Source organism: Diprion similis, chromosome 3 (assembly GCF_021155765.1).
Source record: "Diprion similis isolate iyDipSimi1 chromosome 3, iyDipSimi1.1, whole genome shotgun sequence".
NCBI classification, from domain to species: Eukaryota; Metazoa; Arthropoda; class Insecta; order Hymenoptera; family Diprionidae; genus Diprion; species Diprion similis.
The window spans coordinates 7199500-7214889 of NC_060107.1; positions in this window are offsets into that span (position 1 = coordinate 7199500).

Sequence of the window (15390 nt, forward strand, 5' to 3'; positions counted from 1 at the left end):
TTGCGAGAGAAATCGATTGAGCGCAGTCCCAATACGCTGCGAGCAACAGGTGAAAAGTTACAGCCAAAAAACTGTGGATTTTGATCGTCATTTCTCTGCTGTTGATCCTACGCCATTTTTGCCGTGTTTTCTGAGTTCCAGGGGGTCCAATTAGTCTAGAAATGGTCGTACAAATCGATTCGAAGACGAAAAATTTTTGGCTCCGAAAATGAGCAAAAAAGTAAGGCTAACCCCTTTGGATTTTTGGCGAAAATTTCAACGATTTTGAAAAAGGCTGCAATCGATTTAACGAGGCACTATTCCGACGTAATTTTGCGAGAGAAATCGATTGAGCGCAGTCCCAATACGCTGCGAGCAACAGGTGAAAAGTTACAGCCAAAAAACTGTGGATTTTGATCGTCATTTCTCTGCTGTTGATCCTACGCTATTTTTGCCGTGTTTTCTGAGTTCCTGGGGGTCCAAATGGTCTAGAAACGGTCGTACAAATCGATTCGAAGACGAAAAATTTCTGGCTCCAAAAATGAGCAAAAAAGTAAGGCTAACCCCTTAGGATTTTTGGTGAAAATTCCAACGATTTTGAAAAAGGCTGCAATCGATTTAACGAGGCACTATTCCGACGTAATTTTGCGAGAGAAATCGATTGAGCGCAGTCCCAATACGCTGCGAGCAACAGGTGAAAAGTTACAGCCAAAAAACTGTGGATTTTGTTCGTCATTTCTCTGCTGTTGATCCTACGCCATTTTGCCGTGTTTTCTGAGTTCCTGGGGGTCCAATTAGTCTAGAAACGGTCGTACAAATCGATTCGAAGACGAAAAGTTTTTGGCTCCGAAAATGAGCAAAAAAGTAAGGCCAACCCCTTTGGATTTTTGGCGAAAATTTCAACGATTTTGAAAAATACTGCAATCGATTCAACGAGGCACTATTCCGACGTAATTTTGCGAGAGAAATCGATTGAGCGCAGTCCCAATACGCTGCGAGCAACAGGTGAAAAGTTACAGCCGAAAAACTGTGGATTTTGATCGTCATTTCTCTGCCGTTGATCCTACGCTATTTTTGCTGTGTTTTCTGAGTTCCTGGGGGTCCAATTAGTCTAGAAACGGTCGTACAAATCGATTCGACGACGAAAAATTTTTGGCTCCAAAAATGAGCAAAAAAGCAAGGCTAACCCCTTTGGATTTTTGACGAAAATTTCAACGATTTTGAAAAAGGCTGCAATCGATTCAACGAGGCACTATTCCGACGTAATTTTGCGAGAGAAATCGATTGAGCGCAGTCCCAATACGCTGCGAGCAACAGGTGAAAAGTTACAGCCAAAAAACTGTGGATTTTGATCGTCATTTCTCTGCTGTTGATCCTACGCTATTTTTGCCGTGTTTTCTGAGTTCCTGGGGGTCCAATTAGTCCAGAAATGGTCGTACAAATCGATTCAAAGACGAAAAATTTTTGGCTCCGAAAATGAGCAAAAAAGTAAGGCTAACCCCTTTGGATTTTTGGCGAAAATTTCAACGATTTTGAAAAAGGCTGCAATCGATTTAACGAGGCACTATTCCGACGTAATTTTGCGAGAGAAATCGATTGAGCGCAGTCCCAATACGCTGCGAGCAACAGGTGAAAAGTTACAGCCAAAAAACTGTGGATTTTGATCGTCATTTCTCTGCTGTTGATCCTACGCCATTTTTGCCGTGTTTTCTGAGTTCCTGGGGGTCCAATTAGTCTAGAAACGGTCGTACAAATCGATTCGAAGACGAAAAATTTTTGGCTCCGAAAATGAGCAAAAAAGTAAGGCTAACCCCTTTGGATTTTTGGCGAAAATTTTAACGATTTTGAAAAAGGCTGCAATCGATTTAACGAGGCACTATTCCGACGTAATTTTGCGAGAGAAATCGATTGAGCGCAGTCCCAATACGCTGCGAGCAACAGGTGAAAAGTTACAGCCAAAAAACTGTGGATTTTGATCGTCATTTCTCTGCCGTTGATCCTACGCTATTTTTGCCGTGTTTTCTGAGTTCCTGGGGGTCCAATTAGTCTAGAAACGGTCGTACAAATCGATTCGACGACGAAAAATTTTTGGCTCCAAAAATGAGCAAAAAAGCAAGGCTAACCCCTTTGGATTTTTGGCGAAAATTTCAACGATTTTGAAAAAGGCTGCAATCGATTCAACGAGGCACTATTCCGACGTAATTTTGCGAGAGAAATCGATTGAGCGCAGTCCCAATACGCTGCGAGCAACAGGTGAAAAGTTACAGCCAAAAAACTGTGGATTTGGATCGTCATTTCTCTGCTGTTGATCCTACGCTATTCTTGCCGTGTTTTCTGAGTTCCTGGGGGTCCAATTAGTCTAGAAACGGTCGTACGAATCGATTCGAAGACGAAAAACTTTTAGCTCCAAAAATGAGCACAAAAGTAAGGCTAACCCCTTTGGATTTTTGGCGAAAATTTCAACGATTTTGAAAAAGGCTGCAATCGATTCAACGAGGCACTATTCCGACGTAATTTTGCGAGAGAAATCGATTGAGCGCAGTCCCAATACGCTGCGAGCAACAGGTGAAAAGTTACAGCCAAAAAACTGTGGATTTTGATCGTCATTTCTCTGCTGTTCATCCTACGCTATTTTTGCCGTGTTTTCTGAGTTCCTGGGGGTCCAATTAGTCCAGAAATGGTCGTACAAATCGATTCGAAGACGAAAAATTTTTGGCTCCAAAAATGAGCAAAAAAGCAAGGCTAACCCCTTTGGATTTTTGGCGTAAAATTTCAACGATTTTGAAAAAGGCTGCAATCGATTCAACGAGGCACTATTCCGACGTAATTTTGCGAGAGAAATCGATTGAGCGCAGTCCCAATACGCTGCGAGCAACAGGTGAAAAGTTACAGCCAAAAAACTGTGGATTTTGATCGTCATTTCTCTGCTGTTGATCCTACGCTATTTTTGCCGTGTTTTCTGAGTTCCTGGGGGTCCAATTAGTCCAGAAATGGTCGTACAAATCGATTCGAAGACGAAAAATTTTTGGCTCCGAAAATGAGCAAAAAAGTAAGGCTAACCCCTTTGGATTTTTGGCGAAAATTTCAACGATTTTGAAAAAGGCTGCAATCGATTTAACGAGGCACTATTCCGACGTAATTTTGCGAGAGAAATCGATTGAGCGCAGTCCCAATACGCTGCGAGCAACAGGTGAAAAGTTACAGCCAAAAAACTGTGGATTTTGATCGTCATTTCTCTGCTGTTGATCCTACGCCATTTTTGCCGTGTTTTCTGAGTTCCAGGGGGTTTAATTAGTCTAGAAATGGTCGTACAAATCGATTCGAAGACGAAAAATTTTTGGCTCCGAAAATGAGCAAAAAAGTAAGGCTAACCCCTTTGGATTTTTGGCGAAAATTTCAACGATTTTGAAAAAGGCTGCAATCGATTTAACGAGGCACTATTCCGACGTAATTTTGCGAGAGAAATCGATTGAGCGCAGTCCCAATACGCTGCGAGCAACAGGTGAAAAGTTACAGCCAAAAAACTGTGGATTTTGATCGTCATTTCTCTGCTGTTGATCCTACGCTATTTTTGCCGTGTTTTCTGAGTTCCTGGGGGTCCAATTGGTCTAGAAACGGTCGTACAAATCGATTCGAAGACGAAAAATTTCTGGCTCCAAAAATGAGCAAAAAAGTAAGGCTAACCCCTTAGGATTTTTGGTGAAAATTCCAACGATTTTGAAAAAGGCTGCAATCGATTTAACGAGGCACTATTCCGACGTAATTTTGCGAGAGAAATCGATTGAGCGCAGTCCCAATACGCTGCGAGCAACAGGTGAAAAGTTACAGCCAAAAAACTGTGGATTTTGATCGTCATTTCTCTGCTGTTGATCCTACGCCATTTTGCCGTGTTTTCTGAGTTCCTGGGGGTCCAATTAGTCTAGAAACGGTCGTACAAATCGATTCGAAGACGAAAAGTTTTTGGCTCCGAAAATGAGCAAAAAAGTAAGGCCAACCCCTTTGGATTTTTGGCGAAAATTTCAACGATTTTGAAAAATACTGCAATCGATTCAACGAGGCACTATTCCGACGTAATTTTGCGAGAGAAATCGATTGAGCGCAGTCCCAATACGCTGCGAGCAACAGGTGAAAAGTTACAGCCGAAAAACTGTGGATTTTGATCGTCATTTCTCTGCCGTTGATCCTACGCTATTTTTGCCGTGTTTTCTGAGTTCCTGGGGGTCCAATTAGTCTAGAAACGGTCGTACAAATCGATTCGACGACGAAAAATTTTTGGCTCCAAAAATGAGCAAAAAAGCAAGGCTAACCCCTTTGGATTTTTGACGAAAATTTCAACGATTTTGAAAAAGGCTGCAATCGATTCAACGAGGCACTATTCCGACGTAATTTCGCGAGAGAAATCGATTGAGCGCAGTCCCAATACGCTGCGAGCAACAGGTGAAAAGTTACAGCCAAAAAACTGTGGATTTTGATCGTCATTTCTCTGCTGTTGATCCTACGCTATTTTTGCCGTGTTTTCTGAGTTCCTGGGGGTCCAATTAGTCCAGAAATGGTCGTACAAATCGATTCGAAGACGAAAAATTTTTGGCTCCGAAAATGAGCAAAAAAGTAAGGCTAACCCCTTTGGATTTTTGGCGAAAATTTCAACGATTTTGAAAAAGGCTGCAATCGATTTAACGAGGCACTATTCCGACGTAATTTTGCGAGAGAAATCGATTGAGCGCAGTCCCAATACGCTGCGAGCAACAGGTGAAAAGTTACAGCCAAAAAACTGTGGATTTTGATCGTCATTTCTCTGCTGTTGATCCTACGCCATTTTTGCCGTGTTTTCTGAGTTCCTGGGGGTCCAATTAGTCTAGAAACGGTCGTACAAATCGATTCGAAGACGAAAAATTTTTGGCTCCGAAAATGAGCAAAAAAGTAAGGCTAACCCCTTTGGATTTTTGGCGAAAATTTTAACGGTTTTGAAGAAGGCTGCAATCGATTTAACGAGGCACTATTCCGACGTAATTTTGCGAGAGAAATCGATTGAGCGCAGTCCCAATACGCTGCGAGCAACAGGTGAAAAGTTACAGCCAAAAAACTGTGGATTTTGATCGTCATTTCTCTGCCGTTGATCCTACGCTATTTTTGCCGTGTTTTCTGAGTTCCTGGGGGTCCAATTAGTCTAGAAACGGTCGTACAAATCGATTCGACGACGAAAAATTTTTGGCTCCAAAAATGAGCAAAAAAGCAAGGCTAACCCCTTTGGATTTTTGGCGAAAATTTCAACGATTTTGAAAAAGGCTGCAATCGATTCAACGAGGCACTATTCCGACGTAATTTTGCGAGAGAGATCGATTGAGCGCAGTCCCAATACGCTGCGAGCAACAGGTGAAAAGTTACAGCCAAAAAACTGTGGATTTTGATCGTCATTTCTCTGCTGTTGATCCTACGCTATTTTTGCCGTGTTTTCTGAGTTCCTGGGGGTCCAATTAGTCTAGAAACGGTCGTACAAATCGATTCGAAGACGGTAAATTTCTGGCTCCAAAAATGAGCAAAAAAGTAAGGCTAACCCCTTAGGATTTTTCGTGAAAATTCCAACGATTTTGAAAAAGGCTGCAATCGATTTAACGAGGCACTATTCCGACGTAATTTTGCGAGAGAAATCGATTGAGCGCAGTCCCAATACGCTGCGAGCAACAGGTGAAAAGTTACAGCCAAAAAACTGTGGATTTGGATCGTCATTTCTCTGCTGTTGATCCTACGCTATTCTTGCCGTGTTTTCTGAGTTCCTGGGGGTCCAATTAGTCTAGAAACGGTCGTACGAATCGATTCGAAGACGAAAAACTTTTGGCTCCAAAAATGAGCACAAAAGTAAGGCTAACCCCTTTGGATTTTTGGCGAAAATTTCAACGATTTTGAAAAAGGCTGCAATCGATTCAACGAGGCACTATTCCGACGTAATTTTGCGAGAGAAATCGATTGAGCGCAGTCCCAATACGCTGCGAGCAACAGGTGAAAAGTTACAGCCAAAAAACTGTGGATTTTGATCGTCATTTCTCTGCTGTTCATCCTACGCTATTTTTGCCGTGTTTTCTGAGTTCCTGGGGGTCCAATTAGTCTAGAAACGGTCGTACAAATCGATTCGAAGACGTAAAATTTTTGGCTTCAAAAATGAGCAAAAAAGTAAGGCTAACCCCTTTGGATTTTTGGCGAAAATTTCAACGATTTTGAAAAAGGCTGCAATCGATTCAACGAGGCACTATTCCGACGTAATTTTGCGAGAGAAATCGATTGAGCGCAGTCCCAATACGCTGCGAGCAACAGGTGAAAAGTTACAGCCAAAAAACTGTGGATTTTGATCGTCATTTCTCTGCTGTTGATCCTACGCTATTTTTGCCGTGTTTTCTGAGTTTCAGGGGGTCCAATTAGTCTAGAAATGGTCGTACAAATCGATTCGAGGACGAAAAATTTTCGGCTCCGAAAATGAGCAAAAAAGTAAGGCTAACCCCTTTGGATTTTTGGCGAAAATTTCAACGATTTTGAAAAAGGCTGCAATCGATTTAACGAGGCACTATTCCGACGTAATTTTGCGAGAGAAATCGATTGAGCGCAGTCCCAATACGCTGCGAGCAACAGGTGAAAAGTTACAGCCAAAAAACTGTGGATTTTGATCGTCATTTCTCTGCTGTCGATCCTACGCTATTTTTGCCGTGTTTTCTGAGTTCCTGGGGGTCCAATTAGTCTAGAAATGGTCGTACAAATCGATTCAAAGACGAAAAATTTTTGGCTTCGAAAATGAGCAAAAAAGTAAGGCTAACCCCTTTGGATTTTTGGCGAAAATTTCAACGATTTTGAAAAAGGCTGCAATCAATTTAACGAGGCACTATTCCGACGTAATTTTGCGAGAGAAATCGATTGAGCGCAGTCCCAATACGCTGCGAGCAACAGGTGAAAAGTTACAGCCAAAAAACTGTGGATTTTGATCGTCATTTCTCTGCTGTTGATCCTACGCCATTTTTGCCGTGTTTTCTGAGTTCCTGGGGGTCCAATTAGTCTAGAAACGGTCGTACAAATCGATTCGAAGACGAAAAATTTTTGGCTCCGAAAATGAGCAAAAAAGTAAGGCTAACCCCTTTGGATTTTTGGCGAAAATTTTAACGATTTTGAAAAAGGCTGCAATCGATTTAACGAGGCACTATTCCGACGTAATTTTGCGAGAGAAATCGATTGAGCGCAGTCCCAATACGCTGCGAGCAACAGGTGAAAAGTTACAGCCGAAAAACTGTGGATTTTGATCGTCATTTCTCTGCCGTTGATCCTACGCTATTTTTGCCGTGTTTTCTGAGTTCCTGGGGGTCCAATTAGTCTAGAAACGGTCGTACAAATCGATTCGACAACGAAAAATTTTTGGCTCCAAAAATGAGCAAAAAAGCAAGGCTAACCCCTTTGGATTTTTGGCGAAAATTTCAACGATTTTGAAAAAGGCTGCAATCGATTCAACGAGGCACTATTCCGACGTGATTTTGCGAGAGAAATCGATTGAGCGCAGTCCCAATACGCTGCGAGCAACAGGTGAAAAGTTACAGCCAAAAAACTGTGGATTTTGATCGTCATTTCTCTGCTGTTGATCCTACGCTATTTTTGCCGTGTTTTCTGAGTTCCTGGGGGTCCAATTAGTCCAGAAATGGTCGTACAAATCGATTCGAAGACGAAAAATTTTTGGCTCCAAAAATGAGCAAAAAAGCAAGGCTAACCCCTTTGGATTTTTGGCGTAAAATTTCAACGATTTTGAAAAAGGCTGCAATCGATTCAACGAGGCACTATTCCGACGTAATTTTGCGAGAGAAATCGATTGAGCGCAGTCCCAATACGCTGCGAGCAACAGGTGAAAAGTTACAGCCAAAAAACTGTGGATTTTGATCGTCATTTCTCTGCTGTTGATCCTACGCTATTTTTGCCGTGTTTTCTGAGTTCCTGGGGGTCCAATTAGTCTAGAAACGGTCGTACAAATCGATTCGACAACGAAAAATTTTTGGCTTCAAAAATGAGCAAAAAAGCAAGGCTAACCCCTTTGGATTTTTGGCGAAAATTTCAACGATTTTGAAAAAGGCTGCAATCGATTCAACGAGGCACTATTCCGACGTAATTTTGCGAGAGAAATCGATTGAGCGCAGTCCCAATACGCTGCGAGCAACAGGTGAAAAGTTACAGCCAAAAAACTGTGGATTTTGATCGTCATTTCTCTGCTGTTGATCCTACGCTATTTTTGCCGTGTTTTCTGAGTTCCTGGGGGTCCAATTAGTCCAGAAATGGTCGTACAAATCGATTCGAAGACGAAAAATTTTTGGCTCCAAAAATGAGCAAAAAAGCAAGGCTAACCCCTTTGGATTTTTGGCGTAAAATTTCAACGATTTTGAAAAAGGCTGCAATCGATTCAACGAGGCACTATTCCGACGTAATTTTGCGAGAGAAATCGATTGAGCGCAGTCCCAATACGCTGCGAGCAACAGGTGAAAAGTTACAGCCAAAAAACTGAGGATTTTGATCGTCATTTCTCTGCTGTTGATCCTACGCTATTTTTGCCGTGTTTTCTGAGTTCCTGGGGGTCCAATTAGTCCAGAAATGGTCGTACAAATCGATTCGAAGACGAAAAATTTTTGGCTCCGAAAATGAGCAAAAAATTAAGGCTAACCCCTTTGGATTTTTGGCGAAAATTTCAACGATTTTGAAGAAGGCTGCAATCAATTCAACGAGGCACTATTCCGACGTAATTTTGCGAGAGAAATCGATTGAGCGCAGTCCCAATACGCTGCAAGCAGCAGGTGAAAAGTTACAGCCAAAAAACTGAGGATTTTGATCCTCATTTCTCTGCTGTTGATCCTACGCTATTTTTGCCGTGTTTTCTGAGTTCCTGGGGGTCCAATTAGTCTAGAGACGGTCGTACAAATCGATTTGAAGACGAAAAATTTTTGGCTCCAAAAATGAGCAAAAAAGTAAGGCTAACCCCTTAGGATTTTTGGCGAAAATTTCAACGATTTTGAAAAAGGCTGCAATCAGTTCAACGAGGCACTATTCCGACGTAATTTTGCGAGAGAAATCGATTGAGCGCAGTCCCAATACGCTGCGAGCAGCAGGTGAAAAGTTACAGCCAAAAAACTGAGGATTTTCATCGTCATTTCTCTGCTGTTGATCGTACGCTCTTCTTGCCGTGCTTTCTGAGTTCCTGGGGGTCCAATTAGTCTAGAAATGGTCGTACAAATCGATTCCAAGACGAGAAATTTTTCGCTCTAAAATTGAGCAAAAAAGTAAGGCTGACCCCTTTGGATTTTTGGCGAAAATTTCAACGATTTTGAAAAAGGCTGCAATCAAATTAACGAGGCACTATTCCGACGTAATTTTGCGAGAGAAATCGATTACGCGCAGTCCTAATACGCTGCGAGCAACGGATCTAAAGTTACAGCGAGAAACTGGAGATTTTCATCGTCATTTTGCTGCTGTTGGTCCCACACTATTCCTGCTGCGCTTCACAGTTTCTGGAGGTTCAATCAATCAAGATAGGGACATACAAATCGATTCTGAGACAAAAAATATTCCCCGCATCAAAAAGCGAAAGTTAAACAACATTCATTTCTTGTCAAAATTTCGACTATTTTGGAAAATGCCGTCCACAACCCGCTGAAGCACTGCACCGACGGAACTAACCGAGAGGAAACGATTGCACACAGTCCGAATACGCTGCGAGCAACCGATCATGAGGCATAGGCAATCGACACACAATGTCCTCTGGATTCTTAAGTAAGTGGGGTTGAAAAATCGGAAATTCTTTGATATAATGCTGCAGTTTCATTTCAGTTTCAGTTTATTCAATATACTTCAATTCTTTTACATTTTTTCGTGTGAGTGTGTAGTAATCCAGTAAGTCTCCAAAGGCTAATTTAGTGAAATGTGAACGAAATCTCAATAATCTGAGAGCCCATAACATAAGAAAAGTGATTATTATCCGAAGATAAAGAAATGCACCATACATTATCCTAAGCAGATTACGAAAAATATCGTATCAGACAAATATCATCATAATTTGTAAGTACGGTTCAAGTTCCGGCCCGCGCACAGGCGCAAGACACCTCCGCAGGATACCATACATATTGTTCGACGTTGTATTCTCAATCCATCATGCATCACTGATTAAAATAACCCAATAGTTAATTTTTTTACATTTTTTTCGTATTGTCCCAATTGTTGGTCTTACGAAATCTTAGTCTTTACTGCAATCTTTTAGGTGTAATCAGTTTTGAAAGGATCGTCTGAATCGATTCTCAGACAAAAACATTTTGACTCTGAAAATGACCAACAATGGGAAACTGTCGCCCTCATTTTACTCTGGTAACAATTTTTCTAATTCTGAATAATCTCCGAATTGATTCTTCGACGCACTATATTCACATAATTTTCCCAGCACAGTCGATTATGTGTAGTTTGGAATCACTGCGAGCAGCGGATCAAAAGTGACGTAGCCAAAACGAACAAATTCCTCCTCATTTCCTCAGCTGTTGGTACCACGGTTTTACATACAGGTCTTGAAACTTCAGTGGAAGGGGTGGGTCGCTTATTAAAGACTTCTTTTGTATTATAGTCCACTGTTGAAAACACATTGGTAGTTCACTTGTCGCCACCATGTTCGTTGCGATCACATACTTTCATGCCATGATACAAGTTTACGATAGCGTATGTAATTTCAATTACATTGGCAATACAAACACTCTCAATATGTCAGTTCTATAAAAGTATTTCCATGTGTGATGCAATCGGTAAATCATACTTCTTTCATGTTAATGCTCCTGATCATTCAATTTAAATCTGAGTAACTATCTCATTCCATTAGTATACATCAACATACAGTATTATTCTCAGCTCACAATTCCATACTGATCATTCTCTGAGTCGTAGACACTTTTACAGTAATGGATTATCCATATGTACAATTTTATCTATACAATGATGAACTCATAGATCTGTACTAAGTCTATGCAATTTTTCAACGGCAACGTCTACTTCAGGAATTTTTTCAAACCCTGAAGTATAACGTTTTTACAATTTCATAAATTTCCCGCGTCCTTCTTTATCTTCATGTTTTGGCTCTTAACTTGGATTTTTTAAATTAAAATATCACTTTGATAACAACAGACTTCGTTTCTATAAATTTTTTGGATGAATTGTGGATTCGCAAAGAATTTTTGTCCTAAGGACGTAATAAACTTTCACATATGGTACAATCAACGTCATATTTCAATATCATCTGAATACCCTTTTTGAATATAAGCTAAGAAAAAAGGTGCCACGTGAAATTGTTTGTTATTCAAATTAATTTGATTTTGAATTAAAATATAAGTGATTCGAACTGTGATATATCAAAGAGCAATACTTATTTTATGTAATCTACATTCATCCATAATTCAGATGATAAACATCTTTAATTAACCATCAAAATGGACGAAAGAAACGCACTTCACTTATTCGAATAAGGTTATTTATTAGCTAGTTCAGGTATAACAATCTCATGTCCGCTCTACGTGTATGTCCAACGAATTTAATAATCCTTGAATTTAACGCTGAACTTCTTATGCGCTTTGAACGAAACCCTCTGATTGTCACGCAGGTTCAACTCGGCTATAATGAGTCATTTTAGCTCCTTCGAACCGCTCCATTAGCTGAAAACAACGTCAGGGATTAGACAGTAATGATACGACAAAATTCATTTCATGTATACGTACCATGGCACCGAAGATCATCTTCAGATCAAATTTGATTTTTACATAATAACTTTGATTTTTCAAATGGGAACCCCCATTTTTGGTGCCAGAATCAAAAAGAGCGGGAAATTTTACGTTAAAATATATGTGTTTCGGTTTAGGATCAACACGACTTACATCTGTGGCCCAAATAAAGGTCAAAAGTATGTTTGGTAACAACACGCGTACAATTAATTTTGAGGATCCGCATCTCACGTGAGATTTTTCACACAAATCTTTTAAAAGCTAATCCACGTGAGAATTCTAAGGGTTTCCATACGTTTTCCCCACCCCGTATATAATATAAAAAGGTTTGTAATGGTTTCAGACTTATTAGAGTAATTGATAGATGATCATGTGAAATATAGTTGTTAAGAAAATGCAGAGTAATAAATGAACTAGTTCCAAACCGGAGTAATAAATAAAATAATGCTTAAATCTGAAAATAGCAGAACAAATAAAAAAAACACGTCAATTTCCGTCGTACTTGTTTGCACTGTTATTACAATAAAAAAATTCCCGTGTTCTTAAACACGGTAACTATGCGTTTTCTGTATCACGTTAAATACCATAACGTCAACAGTAAATTATTATTTATTCCTCTGGATTACCAAGAAAATACATATTAACTATATGTTATAATTATAAATAACTTTGTTCAATAATACTCTTTCTTACGTATGATAATAATATAATATAATATAATTCAATATAATATATATAATATATGTTGTCAATGTTCGAAAATGTAATTGTATAAAAATTATAACTTCATGTTCAGGCTCTGACGATAGATAGTATTGACTTTCGTGGTGACAGATTCAGTTTCTCTAGACAAGCTTCCGGTAAGCGCGTCATCGTCGACTGCTAAGAGTAATACCTGTCTATTGTCAGTGCCTAGACATAACGATGAATTACGAAGAATTATACTTTGTAAATTGGTCACAGTGAGCCAGCATAATGCCATTGGCTTTAAGCAGATTGTTTCCGGTGCAGAAAGTGTTTGTTCGCGTACATTTTATTTTTCATTTGTCACGGATGTTATTATACAACGCGGATTGTCAGAAAGAAATGGTGGATGTTGTGCCTGATGTTTCGCATAATTTATATTTCCTGTATCACGATTATCTTCAATCGCTGAAAAGATAAGGGGAAGTGTGCGGTTTGATTTTGGTTTCACAAAACACTAATATTTATATTAAATTTGTTCGCTAATCTGGGCTTTTCTGATAATTTAGAAATGTCTGTTGCAAATCTTGGATGGCATACACAAGTAGCACAGAGTTGAATCATTGCCAGTGGAAAATAAACTCAACTAATTAAAGTTAAATGAGAAAGATGCTGATAAAAATTGATTCCGAATTATCGTCATTGAATAATTACAGACGAGCGGTATTTTGAAATTTCAACAGCAACCCAATTTACCTTTCGCTTGTACTCTGTGTCGATTTTTACATTCTCGAAAACGTTCGAGAACATTTTCGGTCAATATAAAGAGTTTGTTCACAGTCATTTCAAAACGGGGGTCAAAATTTTTGACCTTGCGATATTTTGCCCTTACAATTAAATTTCTTTTTTCCGTTTATTTTACATCGACTTGAGATATAGTTAAAAATAATCAGCATCTCAAGTCAAGTGTGCTACCTGGGTATGTGTAAGGTAAAACACATTCTAACAAGTCGGTCAACACGTTACACGTATACATGCTGTGTATCTATATGATCATTGCACGTATGTTCCTTAAACTTTCGGAAGCAAAATTTTTCTAACAAATATTAAATGACCGTCAATATTTTTCATGCGCATGCAGTAAGTCAATTATAGGTATATAATATACTAGAAATGCACATAATAGGAGTGTTGGAATGTCTCGGTACACTTTACATACTTTATATATTATATATGTCGTACTGTATCTTATTAAGAGACTGAATTGCAATCGGTTGTCTATGTATAATATATGTATAACTTCTAAGCAGAATGGAAATGGCCCCTTATGATTTTTTCTCTCCTTTCATTGTATTATTCGGTAAAAACGTGATGGCGATTTCGTTCCGATGACGAAATTTTACGATGCTATTTATACCAGCAAAATGGAGTTGAATTTCTACGATGCCGCACGTGCCAATCTCCCCTTGGCACTTGGCTTTACGAAATAATACAATCGTGAATATTAATGTTACGGCCCTTGCCAATCGCAGAGACGTTCTCCACCGAGTTTATTCATAAAAAATGTTTATATGTATAAGTTGTTATACCCTAATTTGGAGATAAATATGGCCGAGTGTAAAATCAGTTGAGAACGTCTCTGCATTATCAAGTTTGACAGTCGTGGTCATGACCTACAATATTCATACTGATAAATACAAAAATAAAATATAAACATATCATCTATCTAAGCTAGTATTATACTTCTTCTTGCGCGTTTCAAGTAATAAATTTCTATAATATGTTATTTCTTAATATAATTCTGTTTGAAAAGAGCAGCCAAATTTTTCTTACTCAAGTCCAATCAAACCACATTCCATAATTACATATCACTTATTCCCTGTCTTTTAATATGTTCATCGGAATTTATTAACTCGTTCTAAAAAGCTTGCAAAATTCTAACAGATTCTATAAATATATATTCGCCTACAACTGTTTTAGAGAGTTTAGAAAATATGAGTATCATTTCTATTTCTTTCCCTCCTACGAAATCTCTTGTTGAAAGCTCAAGATCGAGGGCCGTTTCTTATTTGCTTCAAGTCAAAATTCATCCTCCAAGATTATCCAGAGGATCAGTTTCAACCTAGAGGATTTGAAAATCAGCCCTCAAAGACCGGAAATTTGAACTACAAGAGAGAATTTTCAAGTGGATCTTAATCATTTTACCGTTGCACTCCGCTTGAATAATTTTACATAATTTTATACAATTTTCTCAAATAAGTCAAATTTCGCACCCCAGTAGTCCAGATTTCCGGATATGTTCAATGTGAAATTGGACACAAGAGATTTGAGAGTTAGATAAGAAAAAAAAAAAAAAAATAACACCATATTTCTTTATCAACAGAGTAACGTACGTGTAGACATAGTGTATATATATATATATTAATTCTACCCTCTCATGATATGAATTACATGGTCACACTCTTCTATTCTCATAGTATAAAAATGATTCAAGTCGTGGAGTTTTCTTAATATAATTGTATGTCTAATGGAATTACGTGCTAGAATAAACTATATATTTCAAGTCCAGTTATTGTGGTATTACATTTGCCGTATAAAATAGGGCTGGTTTAGCCAGCTTGTCCACCGATACGCGCAGTAAATATCCGACCGAATTTAACAGATCATTTGTAGCTTATAATGTAACGAAGGTATAAGGGTACTGGCCAATTACACGCAATCTCTGAGCTGTAGATAAAAATTTGATGAACCGTACCTACATAGAAATTGGCAGCTTTTCGAGGGAGTTCACAGGGGGAATCGTAATACGGTTAAGATTATGAGAAAAGTGTGTTTAGAAATTTAATTTACCGTATGAAGTAATAAACATCCCAGTATTTTGGTAAAAACATTTCTCTGAATACTCATTGAATCTATGGGAAAATTTTGTACTTTCTCAGCAATATTTTCCACACAACACACGTCTGAA